Consider the following 5,882-nt stretch of genomic DNA (forward strand, 5'->3'; position numbering starts at 1 on the left):
CTTTCCTCCCCAACTTGCTTCATGGTCATGATGTTTGTGCAGGAATAGAAACCCTGACTAAGACATTGAACTATATCATATCATATTTTCTATTATAATAACAATGCTTTACAGTTTGTCAATTCAATATAGAACAATATCAATTGGACTCTTTTCAGTTACATAATATTTAATTAGGCCTGTCACATTAAGTCCTAGGGATAGAAAAGATTCAATAAGTTCATAGTTTGATGACTATAAAATAAGACCTAGGCCTTCCTGCTCATTTGTAGCAGATATGCTGTCTGACTATAATGTTTGTCCTGAAAACTTGAATGGGGGCTATCCCTAAACGTCTTGCCTCTATATGGGATATGTTCTACTAGATGGATTGCCTCGTCTGAACTCAGTGGTAGAGGATGCACCCGGCCTTGAAGAAACTGGAAGTGCCAGGTGGGGATGGGATGAGCTCTTATGGGAACCCCCACTCACTCAGAAGAGAACAGGAGTAGGGATGGGAAAATATTTTGGGAGGGGATAACTGGGAGGGAGCAGTGAGCAGAATGTTAATAAGTAAAAAAATAAAATAAAATGAAATTTACAAGAAAAAAAAAAAAGAAACTCCATAATCTGGGGACTAGAAATCTGGACTTTGACTCAGACTTGGGTCAAATGAGAAATGATTGTAGGGTTATCAAATTATATTTTTCAAAAATTTGAATATAATTACAATATTCAAATCACTGCATAGACAGCTAACTATCAACACAGTTATATTCCATTTCCATTTTGATTCTCCCACGTTATTTTGCCCAGTTAAACAGAGCATCAGATAGTGCCTTCTCAAAACTTCAAAACTCAATGATAGAAAAAAAATTACTACACTTGCACAGGATCCTAGTATAATACCTAGGTGGCACACAACTGCATGAAACCCCAGTTAAGGAGGATCCTATACCATCTTATAACCTCCACAGACATCTGCATACACTTGAAACTCACACAGGGATTCGGGGACACATACATATACGTGTATGTGTTATGCTTGTGTGTACATCTGTGCACCACATGTGTGCAGTGCCAGTTGAAGCCAGAAGAGGACACTGAATCATCTGTGACTGGAGTTGCAAGTGGTCCTGGAAAACAAAACCTGGTCTTCTGGCAGAGAAACCAGTATTCATAACCATGAAACCATCTCTCCAACCCCACATATACACATAAAATAAAAATAAATACTAACAATATAAAAAAGGTGGCTTCTGCCACAAGACCTTACATATGACATAACTTAAAACATTTCTATACCTTGCAACTCCTCCTCAGTAGTTTAAATCAATGACTTCTAAAGTTTTTCCCAAGGAGAAGTGAATTTCTCTTCCTCAACATGATAGAACTTTAATGAATAACTTACATAGTATTCTTCTCATTTGTGTATGTTATACCTAATGCAGAGACTCATTGGCTCAAGATCCCTGAGTTTTAGAGTAGTTTACAAACTATTTTTAAATAATGTTTAAATTGTATCTTTTTGATGTCAGAACAATTACTTTCCATGTGCCCATATTTTACCTGCATTTCTGTTCTAATTACTCTTGGTGCATCTTTAAACAGCTGTTCTTCACTCTTCCTACTGCTCTTGTTTCATAAGTGTCACTAATGAGTCCCTGAGAAGTGTGCTAAATGCTCTAAAGCTCTAATAAATAAAAAGACAGCTTTTAGAACTTACTTTTATTTGTATTACATTTAAATTTTAAATAAAAAATTAAATACAACACACGAGACAGACAGACAAAAAGAGGGAGAGAAGATTTTAGAGGCTAATTTCACGTGCTTTTCTTTTATATCATAAAAGTTATATATCTTCTGTGCATTACATCATGTTTGAAAGTATAATACATATATAAAAATTAAATAAAATTAATAAAAATATTTGTGTATATCTGGACATATTTCGTACATTAATGTTAAAATCTGGCATTCAGTTACATGTAATGATGATGATGATAATGATGATGATAAAAACAGTATTTGTGGCTGGAAATACTGAATAATTAAGCACATTGGATGCTGATCTTATACATGATGTGAGTTCACTCTCCAGGACCCTCAAGGCAGTTCACATTGGACTTTAATTTCAGTCCTGGTGTTGAATCACACTCTCTTATGAATTCTGCAGGTGCATAGACATAAATGAAACCAAAACACCAATACATATAAAATAAAACTTCAAAGTAATTTTTTTAAAAAACTAAATATTATTTGAATAGGAACTATATTCATTTAAAAACACAACAAAATCACTTTGACTCTTGTAGAACATACATTTATTTACATTACATAGTTAAGTTTTGTTCATCTTTTGAATGTTCATAACTTTTTATCGTTCTTACTATAATTTTATATTTACAATTCTTATAACTAGGCTGACATCAAGTTAACTTCTTATGACACATTAAGTGTGATCTATTTTATACTATGTTTAACCTTTGCAAACATTGTTTGAAGTCTGATTTTAGCCAAAAACAAAAGAAAAAAAGGAAAGGAAAGGAAAGGGAAGGGAGGGGAAGGGAAGGAAAGGAAAGGAAAGGAAAAGATATGTTTGAGTGCCTGACGTGATGGCTCAATTGTTAGGAGCATCTAACAGGGGAACCAAGCTTGTTTCCAGGATGTGGTATGGAGTTTTAGCGTCACCTGTAACTCCAGTTATAGGACATATGTGGCCTTAGGCCTTCATTAGCAAGGAGGTGATGGAGACACAATTGAATTAAAGCATAGGAGGAAAAAGTGGAATATTACTAGACAATGTTAAAATTCAAGTTCTAAACTATAGGAACCTCAGAAATTAACTCAAGATTTTCTTGTTTTGTGGATTTTCTCAAGAGACAAGGGAAATATGATTTTAAATCTACTTATGCCATGACTCTGGAGAGATGCAGATGCCTGGAGAATCAAAGGAAAGTTTTAGCTACCTGAAACATTAAATGTTCAGATGATAAGTACCAGAGAGAAGCTGATTTCAATTTATATGAATTCATGGATGCTGCATATGACTGAGCAAAAGGATAGAAGGCTAATGGTAAGTACTGGATAAGGGAGACATTAAAACATTCTAGAAACTTTCTGTTCAGCAAACATATTACCATCGCACAGTGAAAATCTTCTAGAAAGTACTTATAGTTCTGGCAGGCAATGAAGACAGACACCCCAAGCTTTGTTCATACCATAAATGTAGCTGCAAAATAATACTTTGAGAGCATTGTGTCAGCTAAAGGAAGAATGTTGCTTCTCCACCCCCTGCCAGAGTTCTGTACTGCATAAATGGGTAAGAAGATGCATTCCTAAAAATGATTCAATTTTAGGGAAATTAATTTGGAATAAAACACATTCACTGAAGATCACAAGTAATTAGGAAGGAAAAGATTGTATCTGTTCTTTTCAATGTGATATTTCAGTAATGCCAGGTCACTGGTAACTGTGTAAAATGCATGAGCCTAGAAAAATCCTTCCTACATCTTCCATTTTTGTATACAATGTTCCTGGGTAGCATCCAGTGTTACCTTATGAAAAAGTTAAAATCCATAGATAGACTCACATTAGGAAGCACCCAGAAACTGATGAGAGAAATATGAACTAGAAGAACTTACAACATTGAGATCTACTATACAGCAAACCTCTGAATTATTTATATAAGTAACCATAGAAATCTACTTCAATTCTTGATATGTGCTACACAACATTCTTTTTATAAAAACCTAGGAGGCATGCCGAAGGCAAGATCAAAAAGCCTGATGTGTCAACAGAAACTGAATCAACACTGTTGATGGAGACCTCAAAGCTCAAAAGAATCAAAATATAATAACATAAATCAAGGACTGACAAGAGTAATATGGATTGTACTTAAAGAACGTAGCAGTAGATTGGACCCAAATGAAGGCTTCATCAGTGGACTTTAGATGATGTATTAATAAAAAAGTCTCCAAATAAAATGACAATAAAGTAACATAATTTGAGAAATTCAGAAATTGTAACTATATGTGAAAGAACAAGTATGTGTGTGCATATAAATATAATTTAACAAAGAAAAATGAAGAATCACTTTAGACAATAGCATCTGATAACTTTCCAAAAATTAATGATTGTCATTAAATACTGTTATAAAAATTTTAAAGATGAAGATTGTACAAAATTTTAGGTGTGCACAGTAGATTTGAAGCCTAGAAAAATAAAGGTGTGTGTAACAAGATGTATGGCTTGACAAGTGTTTTGCATAGAACAGGAAAACTAGTCAGTCCTTTTTATGTACAAATCCCATGAACAACAAAAGATTAATGAATCTAAAAAGTATGTCTACAGTGACCATATGTGGATTTGTATATTTAGCATTCCCTAAATAATGAAGATTACAAATATTTGCATATGATTTTGCAGTGTGTACTTAAATATTTAAAGATGGTTTAACTAAAATGGGAAATGGCATAATATGGTTGCAAATACTACTAATTTTCAAATGATAACATCAAGCCTCTGTGGATTCTGGCATGTGTTGCTGAAATAGTGTTATCTGTTAGTTTGATAGAGCCTAGAATCACTTGTGAGCTGGGCCTGTGGTCATACTTGGAGGGAGTACCTTGATTGTGGTACTTGACCCAGGAAAGCTACCTATGGTTGGAAGAAGCATTCTGTGAGTGGGGTTTTAGAATGAATACACTTAAGAGGAAAACTGAGCAGCAACATGCATCCATTGTTCTCAGCTACTCTACTGTGGCTACTGAGTCGCCGGATCCTCCCAGGCTGATTTCCCGACCAGGATGGATCTTAACTTATGAGAACAAACAAACAAACAAACAAACAAACAAAAAACAAAAATAAAACCTCTTTTTCCTCTAAGTTTCTTTCCTAAGTTATTTCACCATTGCACAGAAAAACAAATTAAGGCTGAATGGCATCATATAATCAGCAACCCCATACCAAGAGTTTAATAAAAACTTGCATATCATTACAATATGAACAAATAACTAAGATTTGTCATCCTCGGTGGGCCATATGATGCAAATTGAAAATTCTTAAATACTCTCTTCAATCTATCAAAAGTCTAAATTTCCATCTAAGAACATAGAGGAATAACAAATTAAACTTTACATAAAACCACAGAAAATAAAATGAAATAGTCTACACAACAAACTTGATTACAGATGAAATGGAACCTGAAAACCTAAAAATACTCAGTCATACAACGAGAAACAATCACTTGAGTAAATTAAAGAGATTTAACTTGAGTCAGTTAAAGAAATTTAAACAATGCACCGTTACTTTCTTCCCCTGAAAAATCACAAGCCCTATTTACAATTACATTGGTAAATTCTGCAAAAACTTTAAATAAAAAAATACAAATACTCTGAAATCTCTTCTAGATACATCAGTTTTAAACTCCTATTAGGCCTAAAATCAAAGCTAAAAATAGAGATTCTACAAGAATAAATATTACAGACAGATATAAATCACAAAATAAATTAAGTGTATTTTCTTTTTTTATTAGATATTTTCTTTATTTACATGTAATTTTCTCCTTTCCCAGTTTCCCCTCCAAAAAACAAAAAAACAAACAAAAACAATAAAAACAAACCCCTGTTGCCTCCCCCCACCCCATGCCTGCCACCCCACCCTCTCCCACTTATTGGCCCTGGCATTCCCCTACACTGGGGCACAGAACCTACGCAGGGCTGAGGTCCTCTCGTCCTATTGATAATTGAATTTGCAATCCTCTACTATACACATGCTGCCAGAACAATCAGACCCCTCCATGTGCAGTCCTTGGTTGGTAGTTGAGACCGTGGAAGCTCTGAGGGTACTAGTTAGTTCATATTGTTGTTTGTCCTAATGGGCTGCAAACCCCTCAGCTCCAT

This window comes from Mastomys coucha, unplaced genomic scaffold (genome assembly GCF_008632895.1).
Source record: "Mastomys coucha isolate ucsf_1 unplaced genomic scaffold, UCSF_Mcou_1 pScaffold20, whole genome shotgun sequence".
In the NCBI taxonomy this organism is placed as follows: domain Eukaryota; kingdom Metazoa; phylum Chordata; class Mammalia; order Rodentia; family Muridae; genus Mastomys; species Mastomys coucha.